We start from the raw sequence: 26,269 nt of genomic DNA, 5'->3' as shown, positions 1-26,269 counted from the left end.
CTACTGGGTGAGCTCCCTAATGGGGAAGGTCACGAGAAAGACAACTCAAGGAAGCCTGCAACCAACATCCTGAGAAGAACTTAGATCCTGAGGCTAACAGCCCACAGAGAACTGAATTCATCCTACAACCACATGGGTGTACTTAAAAACAGATCCTACTCCAGATGCACCTTGAGAACACTGTAGCCCCAGCCAAAACCTTGATGATAGTTTTGTGAGAAAATGAGAGCTAATGGACCGAACTAAGCCATGCTTATATTTCTAACCTACAGAATCTATGAAATAATAAACAGTTTTATAAGCCACCAGGTCTGGAGGTGATTTACTGTGCAGCAAAAAATAACTACTAAAATTTCCAAACATTATAACTTTCATGTTTACATTCAGTGCCATATGAGATTTTTTTCCCCTACCACTGCTGCATTTGGACATGAGATCTACTCAGCAAGATAGCAGAACAGGAAACCCCACCTTTGGATTCATTATTGGAAACATATAACCTACCAAGACTCAATTATGAGTAAAGAGAAAATTAAACAGACATATAACCAGTAAAGAGATTGAATTGGTAGTCAAAACTTTCCAACAAAGGAAACCTCAGAATAAGATGGCTTCACTGGTGAATTTTACCACACATTTAAAGGAGAAGAATTGGAAAAGGAAATAGCAACCCACTCCAGTATTCTTGCCTGGAGAAGTCTATGGACAGAGGAGCCTGGCAGGCTATAGTCCATGGAGGCAAAAAGTCAAACATGACTGAGCGACTAGGCCTTCAATTCAGTTCAGTTCAGTTGCTCAGTCATGTCTGACTCTTTGCGACCCCATGAATCACTTCACGCCAAGCCTCCCTGTCCATCACCAGCTCCCAGAGTTTACCCAAACTCATGTCCATTGAGTCAGTGATGCCATCCAACCATCTCATACTCTGTCGTCCCCTTCTCCTCCTGTCCTCAATCGTTCCCAGCATCAGGGTCTTTTCAAATGAATCAGCTCTTCACATCAGGCGGCCAAAGTATTGGAGGTCACCTTAAAGAATAATAAGTGTTAATCCTTTACAAACTATTTCAAAAATTAAAAAGAAGAAATGTTCCCAAACTCATTTTATGAGGTCAGTGTTACTCTGACATTAAAGCTGGACAAGCACTAGAACAGAATAAAACTACAGGCCAATATCCCTCATATGTATACACACAAAAATCTTCAACAAAATACTAGCAAATGGAATTCAACAGCCCATCAAGAACAAGTGAGATCACATCATGAAAAAGTGGAATTGATTAGAGGTATGCAAGGATTGTTTAACAAAGAATACCAATAAAGTGATATACCACTTTAACAGTATAAAGGATTAAATGACTAAAAATCACATGATCATGTCAATAAATGCGGAAAAAGCCACTGAACAGAATTCAATATCCCTTCACGATAAAAAAAACACTCAACAAACTAGGACCAGAAAGCCATTACCTCAGTGTAATAATAGGCCATGTATGTAAAGCCCATAGATAACATTATACTCAATAGTAAAAAAACTGAAACCTTTACTTCTGAGATCAAAAATAAGGCTAAGGTACCCATTTCCACCAATTCTATCCAACAGAGTACCAGAAATCTTAGCCAGAGCACTTAGGCACAAAAAAGAAATACATACAAATAAAAAGACAAATAATGGAAAGACACTTGATGTTCATGGTTTGAACCCAAAAAAGCAACAAATTCAATGAAACCCTTATCAAAATCTTGATGGCAAATTTTGCAGAAATAGGAAAAACAATTCTAACATTCATATGGAACCAAAAAGGGCTCTGAATATCAAAAATGATCTGGAAAAAGAAGAACAAAGGTGAGGGTCTCACATTTTCTGAATTCAAAACATATTACAAAGCTACAGTGATGAAACTGGTGTGATATGGCATAAAGACAAACACAGACCAAGTGAAAAGAATAGAGAGAAATACACTCACATATATGGTGAAATGGACTAGTTGGGTTCAACCAGTCCATCCTAAAGAAAATCAGTCCTGAATATTCATTGGAAGGACTGATACTGAAGCTGAAACTCCAATACTTTGGCCACCTGATGCAAAGAATTGACTAATTTGAAAAGACCCTGATGCTGGTAAAGATTGAAGGCAGGAGGAGAAGGGGACAACAGAGGATGAGATGGTTGGAAGGCATCACCCACTCGAAGGACATGAGTTTGAGTAAGCTCTGGGAATTGGTGATGGACAGGAAGGCCTGGCATGTTGCAGTCCATGGGGTCACAAAGAGTCGGACATGACTGAGCGATTGAAATGAACTGGTAAATGAAATGATCTTGGACAATAGGCTAAGACTATTTAATGAAAAAAGGACAGTCTGTTTCACAATTGCTTTAGGAAAATTGGATATCCCCATGCTGAAGAATGAAATAGGAACCTCATCTTAAACCAAAAACAAAAATCAACTCAAAGACTTAAACATAAGCTTGAAATTATAAAACTCCATGAAGAAAATATGGGGAAAATGGTTTATAACACTGGTCCTGATAATAATTTCCTACACTAAAAAACAGGCAACAGAAGTAAAAATGTGTGTGTGCTCAGTCATGTCCAACTCTTTGTGACCCCGTGAACTGTAGCTCACCAGGTGTCTTTGTCCATGGAATCTTCCAGGCAAGAATACTGGAGTGGATTGCCATTTCCTACTCCAGAGGACCTTTCCAGCTCAGGGATCAAACCCACATCTCTTGCACCTGCTGCATTGGCAAGTGGATTCTTTCCCACTGTGCTACCTGGGAAGACCCAAAGCAAAAACAGGCAAGGGCAATTACATCAAACTAAAAAGTTTCTGAGTGGTAAAAAGAAGATCAACAAAGTAAAAAAAAACAACCTACAGAATGGGAGAATATATTTGCAAACCATAACTGTAAGGGGTTAATATTCAAAATATATAGTAATTCAAACAGCCCAATAACATAAATAAACTTATTAAAAGTGGATGAAATTACTTAAATAGACATTTCTCCCAAGACATACTGACAGTCAACAGGTATTAGAAAAGACAATCAACATCACTAAAATACAGGGACATGTAAATTGAAAGCACCTCACAGTTGCTAGAATAGCCATTATATAAAGCCAAAAACCAAAACAACAAATGTTAGGGTACAGAGAAATTAGACCCCGGTGCACTATTGATTGAGATGTAAATGGTGTAGCTGCTATTGAAAACAGCATGGAGGTTCCTCAAATCATCAAATATAGAACCACCTATGACCCAGTAATCCCACTTCTGGGTATGTATCCAACAGAATTAAAAACTATCTTGAAGAGATATTTTATTCCCAAGTTGATTATAGCAATATTCACAATAGCTTAGAGGGAGAAAGAACCCAAAAGTCCATCAACAGATGAACTATAAAGAAAATGTGGCACATACATATAATGGAATACTATTCAGCCTTAGGTAAAGAAGAAAATACTGTCATATGCTACAACATAAATGAACCCTGAGGATTATGCTATATGGAATAAATTAGCCGCTAAATAACAAGTACCAATGATTCCCCTTCCAGAAGTATCTATAGTACTCACATTCATAGAAGCAGAAATTAGATTCCATATATATGCATTAGTATACTGTATTGGTCTAATTAGAAATCAGAACCAGGGGCTGAGGGTAAGGTTGGAGTGAGGAATGCGGATTTGCTGTGCAATGGGTTTAGACTTTCAGTCATGCAAAATAAAGACACTCTAGAGATCTACTGTATGCTTTGGCTGCTGCTAAGTCACTTCAGTTGGGTCCAACCCTGTGCGACCCCATAGACGGCAGCCCACCAGGCTCCCCCGTCCATGGGATTCTCCAGGCAAGAACAGTAGAGTGGGTTGCCATTTCCTTTTCCAATGCATGAAAGTGAAAAGTGAAAGGGAAGTTGCTCAGTTATGTCCAACTCTTAGCGACTCCATGGACTGCAGCCTACCAGGCTCCTCCATCCATGGGATTTTCCAGGCAAGAGTACTGGAGTGGGTTGCCATTGCCTTCTCCAAGAGATCTACTGTATAAAATATATGCATATATATATATATATATATTTAACAAATATAGCACATTCTATGCTTGGAAATTTGAGAACAGGGTAAATTTCACATTATGTGTTTTTACCACAATTTGTAAAAAGAAATTATACTCAAAAGTGATATATACACGTAGATGAGCAGAAGAGAAATAAAACACATAATTTCTCAATTATTTTAGAAATTCTTTAGATAATCAGGTGTTAACATACATTGTCCCATGGAAGTAACAGAAAAAAATTAAACTTCATGCCAATTAAGTAACATGGCTAAAACTTCATTATTTGGTGTAACAGACTGCAAAAACCAGGAATGAAATCTAGCTAATTTTATTTTTAAAAAAATAATTTTGGAAGTACACTAGAGACACATAGCTCAGGACATGGAATTGCCTGGAAGCTGAAGAACAGCTGAGTAACAGGCCAGTGTCCCAGCAGGAAGGAGAAATCCAAGTGGCAGTCTCGGAGCAAGTGGCATCCACTCAGAATTCACTGCCTCCACCACCATGACAGAGGACAAGTCCCCACTTCCTCATGTCACCAGCTGAAGAGTCAAAGTCCTACAACAGTGCAGCTGAGCAGTTGATTTTATCACACATGCCCCTTTCCACACACAGTGCAAAGTGGTCATAGAGTTGACCGCTTTCCAGGAGACAGTCACTAGGAGTTACCCTGTTACCACTTCAGTCAGTTCAGTTGCTCAGTCGAATCTGACTCTTTGCAACCCCATGGACTATAGCATGTCAGGCCTATCACCAACTCCCAGAGCTTACTCAAAGTCATGGCCAGCGAGTTGGTGATGAAGTCCAACCATCTCATCCTCTGTCGTCCTCATCTCCTCTCACCTTTAATCTTTCCCAGGATCAGAGTCTTTTCAAATAACTCAGTTTTTAACATCGGGTGACCAAAGTATTAGAGTTTCAGCTTCAGCATCAGTCCTTCCAATGAATATTCAGGACTGATTTCCTTTAGGATGACTGGATGGATCTCTGTGCTGTCCAAAGGACTCTCAAGAGTCTTCTCCAACACCACAGTTCAAAGGAGCAATTCTGTGGCACTCAGCTTTCTTTATAGTCCAACTCACACACATCCATACATGACTACGGGAAAAAGCATAACTTTCACTAGATGGATCTTTGTTGGCAAAGTAATGTCTCAACTTTTTTAATATGCTGTCTAGGTTGGTCATAACTTTTCTTCCAAGGAGCAAACGTCTTTGAATTTCATGGCTGCAGTCACCATCTGCAGTGATTTTGGAGACCAAAAAAATAAAGTCAGCAACTGTTGCCATTGTTTCCCCATCTATATGCCATGAAGTGATGGGACCAGATGCCATGATCCCAAATGTTGAGTTTTAAGCCGTTTTCCACTCTCCTCTTTCACTTTCATCAAGAGGCTCTTCAGTTATTCTTTGCTTTCTGCCATAAGGGTGGTGTTATCTGCATATCTGAGGTTACTGATATTTCTCCCAGCAATCCTGATTCAAGCTTGTGCTTCATGCAGTCCAGCATTTCTAATGATGTAGTCTGCATGTGAGTTAAATAAGCAGGGTGACAATATAAAGAAAGCCTTGACATACTCCTTTCCTGATCTGGAACTAGTCTGTTGTTCCATGTCCAGTTCTAGTTGTTGCTTCCTGACCTACATACAGATCTCTCAAGAGGCAGGTCAGGTGGTCTGGTATTCCCATATCTTTAAGAATTTTTAACAGTTTGTTGTGATCCACACAGTCAGAGGCTTTGGCGTAGACAGGAAAGCAGAAGTTTTTCTGGAACTCTCTAGCTTTTTCAATGATCCAGCGGATGTTGGCAATTTGAACTCTGGTTCCTATGCCTTTTCTAAATCCAGCTGGAACATCTGCAAGTACACAGCTCATGTACTGTTGAAGCCTGGCTTGGAGAATTTTGAGCATTATTTTGCTACTGTGTGAGATGAGTGCAATTGTGCAGTAGTTTGAGCATTCTTTGGGATTGGAATGAAAACTGACCTTTTCCAGTCCTGTGGGCACTGCTGAGTTTTCCAAATTTGCTATAATATTAAGTGCACCACTTTCACAGCATCATCTTTTAAGATTTGAAATAGCTCAACTGGAATTCCATCACAACCACTAGTTTTGTTCATAGTGATGCTTCCTAAGGCCCACTTGACTTCCCATTTCAGGATGTCTGGTTCTAGGTCAGTAATCATACCATTACCTCCACCACCATAGTTTGGCCCTAGGTAAATAACAGGGAGGGAATACAGACCACCCATCAATAAATAATTGGATTAAAGATTTACTGAACATGGCCCCGACCATCAGAACAAGACCCAGTTTCCCCCTGAGTCAGTCTCTCCCATCAGGAAGCTTCCATAAGCCTCTTACCCTTCCTCATCAGAGGGCAAACAGACTGAAAATCACAACCACAGAAAACTAACCAATCTGATCACATGGACCACATAGCCTTGTCTAACCCAGTGAAACTATGAGCCATGCTACGTAGGGCCACCCAAGACAGACGGGTCACAGTGAAGAGTTTTGTCCACTGGAGAAAGGAATGGCAAACCACTTCAGTATTCTTGCCTTGAGAACCCCATGAACAGTACGAAAAGGCAAAAAGATAGGACACTGAGAGATAAACTCCCCAGGTTAGTAGGTGCCCAATATGTTACTGGAGATCAGTGGAGAAATAACTCCAGAAAGAATGAAGGGATGGAATTAAGGCAAAAACAACATCCAGCTGTGAATGTGACTGGTGATAGAAGCAAGGTCCAATACTTTAAATACTGCATAGGAATCTGGAATGTTAGGTCCACCATTTGGAATCAAGGCAAATTGGAAGTGGTCAAACAGGCAATGGCAAGAGTGAATGTCAACATTTTAGGAATCCATGAACTAAAATGGACTGGAATGGGTGAATTTAACTCAAATGACCATCATACCTACTACTGTGGGCAAAAATCCCTTAGAAGAAACGGAGTAGCCATCATAGTCAACCAAGAGAGTCCAAAATGCAGTACTTGGATGCAATCTCAAAAACGACAGAATGATCTGTTTCCATGGCAAACCATTCAATTTCACAGTAATCCAAGTATATGCCCCGACTAATATTGCTGAAGAAGCTGAAGTTGAATGGTTCTATGAAGACCTACAAGACCTTCTAGAACTAACACCCTAAAAATATATCCTTTTCATGATAGGGGACTGGATGGAATGCAGAAGCAGGAATTCAAGAGATACCTGGAGTAACAGGCAAATTTGGCCTTGGAGTACAAAACAAAGCAGGTCAAAGGTTAATAGAGTTTTGCCAAGAGAACTCACTGGTCATAGCAAACACCCTCTTCCAACAACACAAGAGAAGACTCTACACATGGATATCATGATCAATGCTGAAATCAAATTGATTATATTCTTTGCAGCCAAAGATGGAGAAGCTCTATACAGTAAAACCAAAAGCAAGACTGAGAGCTGACTGTGCCAAATTCAGACTGAAATTGAAGAAAGTAGGGAAAACCACTAGACCGTTCAGATATGATGTAAATCAAATTGCTTACAATTATACAGTGCAAGTGAGAAACAGATTAAAGGGATTAGATTTGATAGACAGAGTACCTAAAGAAGTATGGACGGAGATCGTGACATTGTACAGGAGGCAGAGATCAAGACCATCTCCAAGAAAAAGAAATGCAAAATGGTTGTCTGAAGAGGAGTTACAAATAGTAGTGAAAAGAAGAGAAGCTAAAGGCAAAGGAGAAAAGGTAAGATATACCCATTGCAATGCAGAGTTTCAAAGAATTGCAAGGAGAGATTACAAAGTCTTCCTCAATGACCCTGTTACCAATATACTAACAAAGAGTGAAAAATAAAAACTGGGCAAGCAAAACAAATGGATTAATATCTACTGATGTTGAAGAGTATTGTTTCGTTTTTGTTTTTTCTGCAAGCCAGAAGTCTTTTTTCTTTTTTCTTTTTTTTTTAAACAGTAGATATCATGATCTGGATTCTGATATTTCATTATCTGGGGGCTTCCCAGGTGTCTCAGGGGTAAAGAACCTACCTGCCAATCAGGAGACATGGGTTTGATCTTTAGGTCAGGAAGCTTCCCTGGTGAAGGAAATGGCCACCCACTCCAGTATTCTTGCCTGGGAAATCCCATAGACAGAGGAGCCTGGTGGGCTACAGTCCATAGGGTTGCAAAAGAGTCAGATATGACTTAGCAATTAAACAATAAGAACTCCATTATCTGCATTCCTTTTAGTATGTTTAGAACAAAAAGAGAAGGATAATGGATGCCTGGTATTTCCTTTCAGACTTTTTCCCCTTTGTCAGAACAATTCATTTACTTTTATTTTTAAAGGTATTTCTAGATAATAGACATAATATTGAATTAAAGTTCTAGCGGCTGTTACTCAGAGTAAAATAAATCACCCCCAAAATCCCTCATCTGTACTTATTACTTCATATTGTACAAATGGCATCAGTCCTGCATTCTGATTGTTCTAGGCATACTTTGTGGTGACCCAGGTGTGAATATGAACGTCCATCTGGCCAACTATCCTTGCTGTTATCAGAGATGTTTTCTATTCTCTCTCATCTATATTTGAGTATTTGAGCAAGAAATACCCTGAACCAGATTCAAGAGACTAAGATAGTTCTATCATTTTTCCAAATGAAAGCAAAATAAATCATCATATTATTTTTTGGTGGTCATATTTGAATGTACTGTTATCAATAATAACATAATTGCATAGTACAATAAGATTACAAAATTCAGACTATCCTGATTTATAGTGTGTTGTTAAGACTCCTGTCAATGTTATATTCATGATAGCTATCTATCTCTGTATAGCAGAATTAGCTTGAACCAACCAATCACTGAATAAAAATATTTTTTCATAATAGAAACCAATTTACCAAATTTAAATAATTTAAGTGTTCAAAACTTGCCTTTGTTCAGAAAGGGGTTAGCTATGAGTTGCTAATATTAAGTAAGGGTACACATGTGAAAGCACAGTAATAATACCTAATAACACTGAGATTTGTTTTTGTTTTCCATTTCATACAAAACAAAACTCGTGGTGTTTAAACATAAAGAATAATATTTTAAGGGATTTTATATTAAAGAAAAAACTTTCTATATATGTAGACACACATACATAGAGAAGAGTGTATATATAGGCTATAGATAAATGTGTGCAAGCGTAGTGGTACTGAAAAAATACTATACTGCTATGTCTAAAAGTCCTACTACTAATTCCATATTCTACTCCATAGAGTGTAAAAAATAATCATAAAAGCCGCACCAGAATACCACTTGAGTGGGAGTCTAGACCACAGTTAAGACTTCTGATGGTTATATTAACTACAACAATACAAACTTTAGCATTTAGTATCTTAGCAAAAACATATAAAGCCAATCATTCAAACTTTTTCTCAACAGCAAGCAAATAATTAGTATCTAAAAATACTGTACAAGACATTACTGGTTTTAAAAATCTACTGTTTTAAAAGAAAGACGTTATAGGAGAAATTAGGACAGGGAAAAGATATATAATCATCCTCATAAATTAGAAAAAACACGTCATTAATATATTTTTTCAATTAACCTTTTGTCATTATTTCAAAATTGCCTCATTTTGTTATCATCAGGTCTTCCTAATGGACTACAAAATTGAGGTAATTTTGAATCAAAGATAGAGGCTATAGAAAACCTGGACTGTTCAGGAACACATAATTCTTCAAATATTGACATTTTAAAATGGAGAACTACACACACACAAAAAAAAAAAATGCTAAAGCACTGTATTTATTTTCAGGAGTATAACAGGATTACAAATATGAAGTCTTTTCAAAAGATATCAATCATTTCAAATTTTCATCTTCATGAAGGCAATGCTTAGAACTTTTTAAAAAATCAGAATAATTTTTAGAATCTCCAACACTTATCTGAATATTTGCTATTGCTATGATTGCAACCTAGAAAGTATAAAAGAATAAATCAATGAGTATATATTTCACTATGTTTTCTAAACTGAATGTTTTTTCATATTGCATATTTGCTACAGTTTTTTTTAGAAAGACAGAAATTTTGAGACTCCCCTGGTGGTCCCATGGTTGAGACTTCACCTTCCAAAGCAGCGAGTGGGGGTTCAGTTCCTGGTTGGAGAGCTGGGATTCCACATGTCCCAGGGCCAAAAAATCAATACATTAAAAAACTAATAACCAGAAGCAGTGTTGTAACAAATTCAATAAGGATTTTTAAAATGGTTCTCATCAAGAAAAAAATTTTTTAAAAAAACAAAAAACTTAAATGCTTAAAAATGATATAAATCAGAATAACTGTGAGAACTATCAGATATGAGAAATATCTGAGATTCAAAATATGTGTCACTATAGTAGTCCTTACTTGTCTTGGTTTTTTTACTTTAATTCATAAGGCATTAATAACTAGAACTGCCCTGCTTTTAGTTTAATGTATTCCTTTATCTCTAAGCTTAATTAGGACAATTTAGTGAAAGTGGAAATACGGTTGTTCATTTTGATTCGCTTCCACCATTTCTGAATAATATATATGCAAGATGCATCACCAAAAGCAATGAGCTTTGATAATTTCAGACCTATTTATGTTCGCTGACTCCAAAATCAATGTCTATATTCCTTTTTATAAAAACGCAACCTTTTGATAGTCAAAGTACAGCCTGACAGGAACCAGTGATTATCTCCAAATATAGCCAAAGAATCTTCAACACATATTAGATATTCTATAACCATGATGATATATTTTATGTTTAGAATCTTAAAATTTCTATAAACAAATGGAAGGTAAATAGAAATAGGTAGAAATATTTAGAAATAAATTTATTTCTATGAAAAATCCATAAGTTTCCTATAGATATATTGCTTCTTGTTGGTATAGTTGGATATCTAGTTCTTTTTATTTAAACCACTACAAAATAAAACCATCTGCAAAATAAATGAACACACAATAGATTCCAGAAAACAAAATAAAGTATTTAATAAAGCAAATTACTTCTACAATTCCTTAGTGATTCACTGGCAAATCTCCAATGCACATTTCCAAATATTCCATATAGTGACTTCAAAATTGTATTAAAAGTATACTTAAGCCTGATGATATTTCTGGGTAGTAGCCAATTTTATAGCAATGACTTTAATTGCATGTATTTACAAATTAATAGAAACAGCATCTGTGGTGGTCTAAAACAATGCCAATCAATAACAATGCTGCTGCTGATGAGGTTCATGGTAAAAACTCTTTATCTCTTCCAAAGTCTTCTTTTAAACTATATGTTACTTTACTTCTAAATACATTTGGGGATCTTTTTAATTATTGACATTCATCTCACTAAAATTCTGAAGTCAGTTGATCATTCATACAAAATATGAGCCATTTCATTTAAAAAACGGTAAGAGACAGGTAAGGTAGTCTAGTACTCCAATAAGGTAGACTAGTACTCTTCAATAATTTACCATAATTTGTTGTGATCCACATAGCCAAAGCCTTTAGTGTTGTCAGTGAAGAAGGAAATGTTTTTCTGGAACTCCCTCTCTTTCTCCATGATCCAACAAATGTTAGCAATTTGATTTCTGGTTCCTCTGCCTTTTCTAAACCCAGCATGTACACCTGGAAGTTCTCAGTTCACGTACTGCTGTTTGAAGGATTTTAAGCATAACCTGGCTATCATGTAAAATTAACACAATCATTTGGTAGTTGGATCATTCTTTGGCATTGCCCTTCTTTGGGATCAGAATGAAATTGATCTTTTCCAGTCCTGTGGCTACTGCCCCGTTTTCCAAATTAGCTGACATATTGAGTGCACCACTATAACACCATCATCTTCTAGGCTTTCAAATACCGCAGCTGGAATTCAGTCACTTCCACTAGCTTTGATTGTGGTAATGCTTCCTAAGGCCCTCTTGACCTCACACTGCAGGATGTCTGGCTCTAGGGAAGATACCACACCATCATAGCTAACCGGGTCATGAAGAACTTTCTCGCATAGTTCTCCTGTGTATTCTTGCCACCTCTTTTTTATCTATTCTGCTTCTGTTAGGTCCTTGCCATTTCTATCTTTGCATGAAATGTTCCCTTGGTATCTCCAATTTCCTTGAAGAGATCGGTAGTCTTTCCCAATCAATTGTTCCCTCTGTTTCTTTGCATTGTTCACTCAAGGCTTTACTCTCTTGTTTATTCTCTGGAACTCTTTGGGCATATCTTTCCCTTTCCCCTTTGCCTTTCACTTTTCTTTTCTCAGCTATTTCTAAGCACTCCTCAAATAACCACTCTTGCCTTCCTGCATTTCTTTTACCTGGGAATGATTTTGGTCACTGCTTCCTATACAATGCTATGAACCTCCATCCATAGTTCTTCAGGCACTCTGTCTATCAGATCTAATCCCTTGAATCTATCTGTCACCTCCACTGTATAATCATAAGGTGTTTGACTTAGGTCATCCCTAGATGGTCTAGTAGTCTTCCCTGCTGCTGCTGCTGCTGCTGCTAAGTCACCTCAGTCGTGTCCGACTGTGTGACCCCACAGATCACAGCCCACCAGGCTCCTCTGGCCCTGGGATTCTCCAGGCAAGAACACTGGAGTGGGTTGCCATTTCCTTCTCCAATGCATGCTAAGTCGCTTCAGTCATGTCCGACTCTGTGCGACCCTATGGACAGCAGCCCTCAAGGCTCCTCTATTCACAGGATTCTCTAGGCAAGAATACAGGAGTGGGTTGCCATTTCCATCTATAGAGTAGTTAGTCTTCCCTACTTTCTTCAATTTAAGCCTGAGTTTTGCAATAAGGAGCTGATGATCTGAGCCACAGTCAGCTCTAAGTCTTATTTTGCTGACCGTATAGAGCTTCTCTATCTTTGGCTGCAAAAATATAATTAATCTGATTTCAGTATTGACAATTTGGTGATGTCCCTTTATATCTCCAATTTTCTTGAAGAGATCTCTGGTCTTTCCCATTCTATTGTTTTCTTCTATTTCTTTACATTGCTGATTTAAGAACTAAAAAGCCTCTTGATAAAAGTGAAAGAGGAGAGTGAAAAAGTTGGCTTAAAGCTTAACATTCAGAAAACTAAGATCACGGCATCTGGTCCCATCACCTTATGGGAAATAGATGGGGAGACAGTGGAAACAGTGTCAGACTTTATTTTTTGGGGGGGCTCCAAAATCACTGCAGATGGTGATTGCAGCCATGAAATTAAAAGATGCTTACTCCTTGAAAGGAAAGTGATGACCAACCTAGATAACATATTAAAAAGCAGAGACATTACTTTGCCAACAAAGGTCCGACTGGTCAAGGCTATGGTTTTTCCAGTGGTCATGTATGGATGTGAGAGTTGGACTGTGAAGAAAGCTGAGCACCAAAAAATTGATGCTTTTGAACTATGGTGTGGGAGAAGACTCTTGAGTCCCTTGGACTGCAAGGAGATCCAACCAGTCCATCCTGAAGGAGATAAGTCCTGGGTGTTCATTGGAAGGACTGATGCTGAAGCTGAAACTCCAATACTTTGGCCACCTCATGCGAAGAGTTGACTCATTGGAAAAGACCCTGATGCTGGGAGGGATTGGGGGCAGGAGGAGAAGGGGACAACAGAGGATGAGATGGCTGTATGGCATCACCAACTCGATGGGCATGAGTTTAAGTAAACTCCAGGAGTTTGTGATGGACAGGAAGACCTGGCTTGCTGCAATTCATGGGGTCGCAAAGAGTCGGACACGACTGAGCAACTGAACTGACTGACTGACTGACTGAACTATGTCTCCTTGCTATCTTAGTGCATATTTTAGTACAATGTACTAATCTTAATTATATTGAATATTTTATAATTTCAAACTTTCTTTAAAGTGGGTTAGATACCTTACCAAATGCATATTGTTCATACTGTTAATTAATCACCACAATTTGTGATATTTAAATGCTAATTAATGGGCAGAACTAGTATTCAATCCCCATATACATTGTTGAGTGATAGCCTTCTTCATGGACCTAAGTTGTACAGTAATCAAGTAGAGAAATATATAAACGTTAGGGATAAACCGGTGCACACATACCATCCATTACCAGCTAAACAGGACAGAGTCCAAGCTCAATTCCTAGGACTTGGCAGTAATATCCCCACAAGAAGCACAGAAAAACCCTTTAAAACATAATCACTTAGAATTTGAGATCCAAGGAGTACCAATTTATTTTTCCCATATTTTAAGGTTTTAATGGCAGAGTTGGTTTATAGGCATAAATGAAATGCAAAGTATATCTGACAGCTCTGCTTTTGTCCAAGAAAATGCACAGCTTTCTGTGATATCTAGGTGTATAACAATGCAAAAAAGTCAGAGTAGTTGTCAAGAATGAAAGGGATAGGTCAATAAGCTTAGACTCTGTATTTTTGCTAACATTTTACTTGTGAAAACAAAATATCTTAAAACTAGAGCACAGAGTCTAAAAGATAAAGAGATTGGCGATAAAGCATCATCAATATTCTCATCAATCACATGTGAAACAAATTAATCATCTCTTATTGGCTAGAGTTAGTTATTAAAGTACCAGTTTTGGGGTATCATTTGTGAGTCTCTATTTGATAATATATATATAAATGGGAACTAAAAATATAAACTATTTAACTTCTAAAATCAAGTGGAACAATGCATGTGAAAATATACAGCAAAAGGGACTCAAGATTTTTGATACAAGTAGCTAATAAACATACACTGTTAAAAATATTAAAAAATAGAGAACCTATGTCCTATAGTACTAAGAAAATCCCAAAGACATTGTGTTAACCATGCCTGTATATGTTCTTACTAATCTTATTTCACTATTATATGTTCTTTCATTTCATTTTACTTGAATTCAGTCTTGTTCCATATTCTTTGTTCCTTATGTATTTTGCAATTGTTTTAAGAACAGAAAGTAGCTTGCTCATTTAGCTAGGACATTTATATTAGTGAGCAGAATCCATTTTTGCCAAGCTTTCATTAAATCTAACATAATTCATTCCAATCAATTTCTTCATTTTTGTTTCCAATGTTAATGATCCAATTTGCATTCTTTGCTAGGACCATAATTTTGGCAGCATACAATGGGCAGACAAGAAGACTGCTATAGAATTTAATATATATGATAAAGAGTTTGTTAATGTTTATTTTAACAATACATGTCCTTGGCAAATGACAGTAACTTCTGAAGTAAAAATAGAATGCTAGCTAATTTGTCTACATATTATTTCAAATAAAAGGTTATCAACATTATCTTAAAAATGAACAAATTCTTTTTATCACTGGCCAAATAAATCGAGAGAATTTTTTTCTTAAGTGTCAAATATATTTTTCTAGTCTTGAAGGTGATGAAATACAAGCCTTGCAGTCAAATAGGTAACTTTGAAATCAGCCTTTATTCCACATATTCAAATGTCTCTATTTATGTGAAGAATCATGAAATATCTATCAATAGGATATGTTATAGAGGATAGTCATGTACTTCCTGGATCTTTATAAACCTGAACAAATGAAGGAGCAAGAAATCAAGACACAAAATATCTGTCTCATCCTTGACCTTTTCCCATAGGCCCCAGATAGACATCTTTTCCAATAAATGGTCACAGACATATGTCTATTCAACTAATGCAGATGGGGTTATCCAATGAATTAGGCATCCTAAGAATTTTATAGTACTTTTGGATTAAAATTGTTTTGGTTACTGGTATTTATTGAACAACTAAAAATCAACCATTTTTAGGAGACTGCTCTTAAGCTCTCACATGGGTTCCAAACATTGAATAGCAATCTGTAAAAGCAACAGCATGTTTATAATAAAGAGAGGAGCTCTACACTAAAAATAGGCTGCCATGAAATAAATTCAGATTACTACTGGCTGATGAAGAATTCCTTTAAAACTTTATTAAACTGCCCAATTTTCTCAATAATATAACCAGCTTTATTATTAAACATTTTATAAGGAAAATAAACATACATATATTTTATGTGTAGCATCTGTGTACCTCAGATTTATCAACTCCCAACATTTACATGAGGGCAAAAGTTGCAGTTATCATAATACTCATAGAAAAGATTTATTTGCAGGGAAAAGGAGTAAGGGTAAAGTATATGTGCTAATATAGGAAGAGAAAAAGAAGTATCAAAGTTATTGTCTCTTCCAATATAAAGCTCTATCTCTTCAGAGTTAACATCTTAGACCCTGGAATCTCATTGACTTGACCATATGCTCTGTTCTGTTTCTGATTTTCCAGTGACATCAATCTTCAAATCTAGTTGATAGCAACAGTAATGATGTAATATACTTTGGGAAGGATTAGAGAGAAAATATACATGAAGCACTTATCACTGGGTCTTGTATACAGTGTTTTTCTCTTACTGTCATCATTATTATTTCTTCATGAGGAAAAATAATGAACAATTTGTCAACTTTCTGTTCCCAAAGAAAGAAGAAATATTACCCTTAGGCTTCTCATAATACTCTTTTTTACAATTCTGGCATAAATTACTATGCTTGTATTCCTTGGTGCAAAGATTCTGAAGATTTTTTCCTTTCATAAATTTAAAAACTGCAAACAGATTTAGCAGTTGAAAGTAATTTTTTAAAATGTGGCTGTGTTCATCATTTGGACAGATAAAACACAGACAGATCTCTATTCCTCTGGACTTTTTAAATTTTAATGTCTTTCTCCTACGTAGTACTGATGCTAATGATCATGAATATTGTAGTTCACTGACTACAACCCTCTCTTCCCACACATCTCCAAGAATCAGAGTTCAGTAGAAATAAAGAGTTGACCTATCTATTTCTTATTATCATCTCTTGGAAGATTGTTTTTTAACAGTAACCTAAAGACATTTTAAATGAGAACAAAGTCACAAAGTGAAAATTAATACTCCCCAAAATGTACATAAATGACTATTATTTTATTAGAATAATCTACTGTAAAAACAGAAAAAACATCAATCATAATCTTTAGTATATAATTAATTAGCTTTTATAAAATTATGAATTTTGTAAAACAGTGAAAACAATGCAGTGTATGTTAGTTTCAAATAAATCTGTAGCTGATTACTATCTTTTTTTTAAAAAAGGCAGTTTTTACAGAGTAAATAGTTTACATTGCCATCTCAAGGAAGCTAAGAGCACGGGGGGTGGGGGGTGGGAAAAACAACTCTCTGAGTTTAAAACAAATAGAACACCACACATACACAAAATAAAACAAAACAAAACCTTTCCTTCATTGAGGAGCAATGGCAGGACAAAAGAACCACAAGCAGCTATGGTTATAGACGAAGGACCTAAAAGTTTTCCTGCCAGAACATTCCAGAAGTGGCAGCAACAAAAATTGTACCACCCAGAGAATATAAAGCTTTACTCTTTATTTATCGAATTCTACTAAACATTGTTTTGGTAAATATAAACTGAAGGAAAATGGTATAAGGAAACAATGACGACAAAGCATCAGTATGCACTCCTCACTGTGACAGGTTAGTTGTAAAACTACAACATGTTCCTTGAGATGTAACTCAAAGCCCATGGAAAATTCGCAAGAGGAAAAAAAAAAAATAAAGGCCTCACTAGACTTTTCACAATACGCTGAGCAACTGAAAACATATTTGGCTTTTATACACATCACTAAGAACTGCTAGGTTATACAGTAATGTAGTTTCTACAATATTGGGATTTTAGTTACCTCTAAATTCATATTACAACAGTCAATCAATTGTTGGCTTTAGGCAAGAAAAGAAGATAAAACAAATGGTTTTCATTTAAAGCTGGGTTTTTTCCCCTATTCCTAGACATGAAACAGTAGATAAATGTACTTTGGTACATGATTACATCTCATTTATGCATATAGATGGAGTATCAATAAATAAAACTAAAACTCTAACAGAGTTTGCATGTCATTAAATTTCTTCTGGTAACTTCCAAGTCTGAAGTACATGAAAAAGTTATTTATGTCTTTCAAAAGTAACATTTCATTACTAATGGAACACTTCATAAAATGCTAACCTTCTTAGATAAGTCTTTGAATATCAATTTCACATGATACTTCCACTACAGTGTAACGGAAAATTCACTCAACCATATTTTTATTACACCTCATAAATTTTTACCTGGGAATAAACTGAGCATATATACTCTTTCAGGAGGCTAAGGTACCACTTAATGTACCCAAGGTCTAAATTTTAAGCCCAATATCCAAATACTTACTATTTCCTAAAATATATGATTTATTTTGGGGAATAATGGACAAAATAAAAATAAAAGTAGCAATAAAAATAAGTTTTATAAGTAAAGCATATATAGGTAGGCTTTTCCACTAACTAGTTAAGATTTCATAAAATCACAGATAAATTAAGAACTAAATTATATGTAATTCCCAGCATTCCCCACTTACCTTTCTAAAGTTTAAAAAATTTCACTCAAGAGATATTCAAACTCAACAAAATGTCAGTGAGCATGTGAGATTTACTATTACATGAAGCTAAAAGAGAAACAATTCCTTTTCAAGAAATTCTCACAATTATAGGGTGGCAACTGGAGAGACAGACTCATAAATAAATAGTCACTATAAGATGTGATTGGTACAATCACAAAAGTACTGTGTTTTATACATACCAGAATGATGTCCTTTGATATGACTTGTCAATGCAAACCTGAAAAAGAACGCCAAGACCACCTAAAGGTGAACATGAATCATTCTGAAAACATGAGTAATAACATTTAACCCCCACTTAAAAACCATATGACTATTTAGAGAGTCAGAAGTAAACTCAAGATAGAAATAGATTATGGTATATGAAACCTTATACCACAACAGCCATTACAGCTGAAAGGAGTAAGATATTGTCTGTGTGTGTTGGGGGCGGGGGGGCTCTTAATATAAAATTATGTCACACTAAACAAGCCCAATCTTACATTCAAAGATCTGTTTAGACAAGTGAAAGTGAAAGTTGCTCAGTTGTGACCAACTCTTTGAGACCCCATAGACTATACAGTCCATGGAATTCTCCAGGCCAGAATACTGGAGTGGGTAGCCTTTCCCTTCTCCAGGGGATCTTCCCAACCCAGGGATCGCACTCAGGTCTTCCCTGGTAGCTCAGTTAGTAAAAAATCTGCCTGAAATGCAGGGTACCCTGATTTGATTCCTGGGTCGGGAAGATGCCCTGAAGAAGGGATAGGTAACCCACTCCAGCATTCTGGCCTGGAGAATTCCATGGAGTATTCCATGGGGTCGCAAAGAGTCAGACATGACTGAGCAACTTCCAATGTAGACAAGAAATTACTCATTTAAGTCTAATAGCAATTTGACACTCCTTCCTTTTCTGTTTTTTTTTTTTTTTTTAATCAAGAAGGATAATAGAGTTCCATAAAAGCAATAATACCTGATTTGTGAAACATAATAATTTTACCCACTTTTCAAATTTTTGGTATGAGACAATGTGTGATTTTGCTTTGTTTACTTACTTTATATTATTGTGAAAAATGAAGGCTTTTTAAAAAAGAATTTTGACCTCTTCTTGCACATTACTACACACTTGCTCCTCCTCAACTGTATATTTTCTAAGCTCTAAAAGACATAGACTGTGTAGAAAAAAATGTATTAACGCTATGTACATATGTCTTTTTCCTTATATTATTCAGATGCAACTTTCTAGATTCATCTGGATTAACAATTTTCAGGTGAAAAAGAAAACTTCATTGATAAAGAAAATTTGCTAATAGGATTAGGAGATCCTTTATTCATTTTCTTAATCAGTGATGTAAATTATACTAATAACTAAATGAGAATCTTCAAATGAAAGAGGATTTTGAGGACAAGCTCTTTAGCAGACTGAATGCAATATAAAACAATCTGCACTCAAGTCTATTGTCCAAAGGATTCCAGAATCATCCTCTTGAGACTCATTTCTATTGTGGAAGAAATGAACCGCCTGCCAGTGGCTTATACTACAACTGTGAGATCTTACTGAATCACCGCCCCATTTCTTCCCACTCAGTCTTTATTTTAGTTACCCAAAGGGGTGTGTGTGTATGTGTAAGAAAGAGAGAAAAATGGGAGAAACAGAGACACAGAGAGAAAGAGACAGACTACCCTAAAACTTCATCCACCTAAGATCCAAGAGCTTCCATGTCATTATTTTCCTTTGTGTGTTCGGCATTGAGACTGAAATTTCAGTATGAGAAGGAAAAGCCTTCACAGGTTCACCAATCCTTGATTTTCCCCTCATGAGTCATTTCTCAGTGCTCTGATCACATGGGCTTGTCCTCCTCTAAGCTCTAGCACTCTCTTAGGAACTTCCCTTAAATGACCCAAATGCCCCTGCCCTCTGCCCCACGTCTTAGATGCATTGTTTCACACTGAACATAGAGTCAACTTGAGCTAGCCATGCACAAAAGATGGAATGGAACCCAAGGCATCAGGAACAGGCAGAAGGAAAATGTAAGTTGGTAGCAGTGTTTTTCAGCAAATTCTCTTTCTAATCTCTTCCTATAACTCTTTACTATTCCTCATGTCTACACACTCACTGAGCTTACTTTCCAAAGTAACCTGGACAGATCTTTCCCACTCATCCTCACCACTCACCTATACCCGCTCTCAGTGTGTGCAAGCTAGGATTACAAGCTAATCAATTTTGAACAATTAAAGATACTGATTTAGAAGTTAACATACAAGCTTACTAAGACAATATCATAATCCTAAAGACACTTATGGTGAAAATTTCAGTCACCATCACAGGCCACTGTGATAAATTAAGACCAAGTAAGCTAGTGCTAAAGACCCCGCCTGCCAATGCAGGAGACATAAAAGGTGCGAGTTCAATCCCTTGGTCGAGAAGATCCCTTGGAGGAGGGCATGGTAACCCACTCCAGTATTCTTGCCTGGAGGACTCTGTAGAGAGGAGCCTGGTGGGTTACAGTCTAAAGGGTCACAAAGAGTCAGACACAACTGAAGCAACTTAGCGCACACACACACAACATGTGCATGTTTACAGAATACTCTGTAAATTACGAAACTCTTTCTCATGGATTATTTCCAAATTTTCACAATGACCTAACTCAGAAACTCCTATTAGGCTCCTTTAGAGGATGAAGAATTCCACTCAAAATTTTCAATGATTTCTCAAAACTTCCAGAGAAAGTAAATAATAGGACCTTGTCTTAAAACTTAAATGGATGGTTTTCAAGCTTTACAGTATATAAGAAGCATCTGAGTTTACTATAATGCAGTTTGCTGGGACTCCACAACCAGGGTCTCTGAGTTTTTAGACATAATACAAATGTCTAAAATTCTAATTCAAAGATATAAATGTGCTGGAATTCTGTCATCCTCAAACTTCCATATGAAACAAAATCACTTGGAGGGCTTAATAGATTGCTAGGCTATATATAACCTCAAGAGTTTCTGAGTCAGTAACACTTTAAAGAAGCCTGAGAACATGCATTTCTAACAATTTCCCAGAACATTCTGCTGATCTAGGAATAATACTATGAAATTTCTTTATAATTAAGGATCCTAATGATAGAAACAGGGAATGTCCAAAGATATGGGTCTTAATAATAAGCCACCAGATGTTAAAAATAAAAGCTAGAAAGATTTTATTCTCATGAATTTATGGCCTATAAGTGGTCTTGAAGCATAATACAAACCTCATCACAGTCCGTTTGTTAATGCTGAAAATATTATAAGTCCAAGGATAAATATGCCTAGACAAATAATAGTGAAGTTGACAAAAATTAAAAGAAAAGGAAAATATTTAAAACAAGAAATGAAAAGCAACAAATAACATATAAGGGAATCCCCATAAGGTGATCAGCTAAATTTCTCAGTGGAAACTCTGCAGGCCAGAAGGGAGTGAGTGGCATGATATATTTAAAGTGATGAAAGGGAAGAACCTACAACAAAGAATACTCGACCCAGCAAGACTCTCATTCAGATTCCACAGACATATCAAAAACCTTACAAACAAGCATAAGCTAAGAGAATTCAGCACCACAAGACCAGCTTTGTAACAATGTTAAAAAAAACTGCTCTAGGCTGAGAATCTACAACTTGAAATAAGAAAATTAAGGAGGACAAAGTTCACTGATAAAGGCAAACATATAACAAAGGTAGGAAATCATCTGCATATAAATATATCATAACCCGCAATTATGGGAAGAGAGCACAAATACAGGATATTGAAAATGCATTTGAAATTAAAAGAAAGTGAACGAGAAAGTCGCTCAGTCATGTCTGACTCTTTGCAACCCCATGGACTATACATTCCATGGAATTCTCCAGGCCAGAATACTGGAGTGGGTACTCCTACCCTTCTCCAGGGGATCTTCCCAACCCAGGCATCAAACCCAGGTCTCCAGTACAGCAGGTGGATTCTTTACCAGCTGAGCCACAAAAGCAGCAACTCAAAGAAATCTTGTTTATATATAGACTGCGATATCAAAACCTCATGGTTTTGATCTACAATAGATGCACACACAAAAAAGAAAAAGGAATCCAAACCCAACACTAAATTTACTCATCAAATCACAAGAGAGCAAAAGAGAAAGGGGAGAAAAAAGACCTATGAAAACAAATCCAGAACAATTAGAAAAATGGCAGTAATAACATACATATCAATAATTACCTTAAATGTAAACAGATTAAATCCTCCAAACAAAAGACAAAGACTGGCTGAATGAATACGAAAACAAGACCTGTAAATAAGCTGTCTACAACAAGATATACACTTCAGATCTAGAGACATTCAGACTGAAAGTGAGGGAGTGGAAAAAGTTATTCCATGCAAATAGAAATCAAAAGAAATCTGGAGTCCCAATGGTCATATCAGACAAAATTGACCTTAAAATAAAGACTGTTACAAGAGATAAAGAACACTATGATGATTAAGGGATCAATCCAAGAAGAAGACATAACCATTGTAAATATATATGTACCCAACATAGGAGCACTTCAATATGTAAGACAAATACTAACAACCATAAAAGAAACTGATAGTAGAACTGAAAAAGACACATGTACCCCAATGTTCATCACAGCACTGCTTACAATAGTTCAGAGATGGAAGCAACCTAGATGTCCATCGGCAGATGAATGGTAAGAAAGCTGTGGTACATATACACAATGGAATATTACTCAGCTATTAAAAAGAATACATTTGGTTCAATTCTAATGAGGTGGATGAAACTGGAGCCTATTATACAGAGTGAAGTAAGTCAGAAAGAAAAACACCAGTACAGCATATTAACACATGTATGCGGAATTTAGAAAGATGGTAATGACGACCCTATACACGAGACGGCAAAAGAGACACAGATATAAATAACAGACTTTTGGACTCTGCGGGAGAAGGCAAGGGTGGGATGATTTGAGAGAACAGCATTGAAGCATGTATATTACCATATGTGAAATAGATGACCAGTGCAAGTTCGATGTATGAAACAGGGCACTCAAAGGGCAACCCAGAGGGATGGGGTGGGGAGGGTGGTGGGAGGGGGGTTCGGGATGGGGAACACATGTACACCTGTGGCTGATTCATTTAAATGTATGGCAAAAGCCATTATAATACTGTAAAGTAACTAGCCTCCAACCAAAATAAGTAAATTAATTAAAAAGAAAAAAAAAGAACAAGCTAACAGTAATATCATAATAGTGGGGACTTCAACATCCCACTTTCATCAATGGACAGATCATCCAGACAGCAAATCAGTAAGGAAACACAGGTCGTAAATGATACATTAGACCAGATGAACTTAACTGATATTCACAGGCATCCCATCCAAAAGCAACAGAATATATATTCTTCTCAAGCACATATGGAACATTCTCCAGGAATGATCACATGCTGGGCCACAAAACAAGACTCAGTAAATTTAAGGAAATGGAAATCACGTCAAGCATCTTTTCCAACCACAACACTATGAGATTAAATACAAGAGAAAAAAAAAAAAACCTGTAAAAAACCCAAATACATAGAGACTAAACAATATCCTAGTGAAATAACCAATGAATCACTGAAGAAATCAAAGAGGAAGTCAAAAATTATGTACAAGCAAATGAAAATGAAAGCACGATGATCCAAAATCTATGGAACACAGCAAAAGCAGCTCTAAGACAGAAGTTTCTAGCAATACAATCTTACCTCAGGAAGCAAGCAAAATCTCAAAACAACCTAACCTTACACTGAAAGCAGCTAGAGAAAGAAGAATAAACAAAACCCAAAGTTAGTAGAAGGAAAGACATCATAAAGATTAGAGCAGAAACGAACAAACAGAGGTGAAGACATTAATAGAAAAGATCAATGAAACTAAATGCTAGTTCTTTGAAAAGATACAAAAAAAAAGATAAACCTTTAAACAGATGTATCAGAAAGGGGAGGGAGAAGGTTCAAATCAATCAAATTAGAAATGAAAAAGGAGAAGATATAACTAATACCACCGAAATACAGAGACTCGTGCAAGACTATATGCAACTATGTGCTAATACAATGAAGAACCTAGAAGAAATGGACGAATTCCATTATTACTGAGAAGTAATTTTAATAGTGTACAAAGAAGACTACATAATAAAAAGGACACAAATAAACGACCTTATATAGAAACATTTTTTGATTATTATAAAAATGAAACTATTACAAAAGAGAGCTATCAAGGAAATGATGAAATACACCAGCAAAAGCAAGGCTATTCCAAAGAATATCCATTAAAAGATTAATTCATTACACTCTGGCTTCAGTAAATTGCCTTCTACATAAAGAAATGTCTGACTTCACAAGTCTGACAAATTTAAGAATCTTACAGATTTTATCAGAGATAGAGGAAGAGGGAAATATTAGAGAAAAGGAGATTGAATATTACATATTATTTAATTGTACTTCCCACTCCATATAAAAAAAAAAAGAGCTTGATACTGCATTAATCACTTTTTCCAGCTTTCCCTTAAAATTTTAAGATATTTTAAAGTCATGAGTATTAAAAATATATTTTAACACTAAGTAAAATATTCATTATACCAAAATATCATTTTTAGCAAAAAAGATTTGGAGGTGTGGTTAGATTAAAATAAACTGACTCTTTTCAAAATCAATATTGATATCAGAAGTTTATGATGTTTTATTTTTCATTAGTACTAAAATACAGCTTACAGAAAATGTCTAATTCCCCATCTCACAGTTTTCACACCATATTTTCAATATTTTCTGCATTGATGCAGAGCCTTCTTTTAGATTCTGATCTTAGATAATTTTACTTTTCATGTGCACATGCAGTTGTGGATACAGAGGAACAATGAGCAGGAAACAGGACTTATGAATCTAACAGCATACAGAAAACGGGCTCATGATTGAATCCCATGACTGTTACTTTCTCTAAAGAAAAGGTTTTTTCTAGGTATCAGGAAAGGTTAGAGAAGTTCGTGGCATTAGAAGAACATATATTCACTCATGCATGCATCCAGGAGACAAGTACTGTGTCTTACAAAGTACTAGAGTCAGTGCTAAGCCCTAAGAGTAAGAGAGCCCCAATTCAGAAGCGAGCCATGCAAATATTTAGAAAAGGACTGAGGATGACAAAGGCAACAGCATCTTCATTTCTAAACCTGTTTTGGAAGCCTGTGAAGAATAGGTTTGCATGATAACAAATCAATAATCACATGGTGCTTTGTAGTTTCCAAAGATGAACACAACAGTATCTTGTGTCTCACATGCTATTTTAGACCTTTGTTAAAGCACCACGTGATGGTGTTTATGGCTTCTCTCCTTGAAACTGGGTGGGCCCTTGCGACTGCCTTGACCACCGAGGTCCAGATTAAGTCATGGCATGCAACTTCCAAGGCTAGGCATAAAAAAAAATACACTTATACTTCATTTTCTTAGAGTATATGGAAACTAACTACCATGCTGTAAGAAACTTAAGCAGCCAATGAAGGGATTTACATAGAAAGAAAACAAGTTTCCTGACTGACAGCCCCAGTTGAGCTTCCAGCTGACCATCTATCCCAATACGCCAGTCCTGGGAATGAGTCACCTTGAAAGTGAAACATCAACTTTCCACCTGAGGTGGCTCAGCTGAGACAAGCTATTCCTGTCAAGCCCTGCCCAGTTGAACATTCATGAGCAACGCATTTTTTGTTCTTTTAAACCACAAACTGAGGATGATTTCTGATGCAATGGTACAGAACTGATGCAACATTACACTGTGAAATAAAATAAT

Source organism: Muntiacus reevesi, chromosome 17 (genome assembly GCF_963930625.1).
Source record: "Muntiacus reevesi chromosome 17, mMunRee1.1, whole genome shotgun sequence".
In the NCBI taxonomy this organism is placed as follows: Eukaryota; Metazoa; Chordata; class Mammalia; order Artiodactyla; family Cervidae; genus Muntiacus; species Muntiacus reevesi.
The sequence above is the reverse complement of the archived record's forward strand: the minus strand, read 5'-3'. Positions refer to the sequence as shown.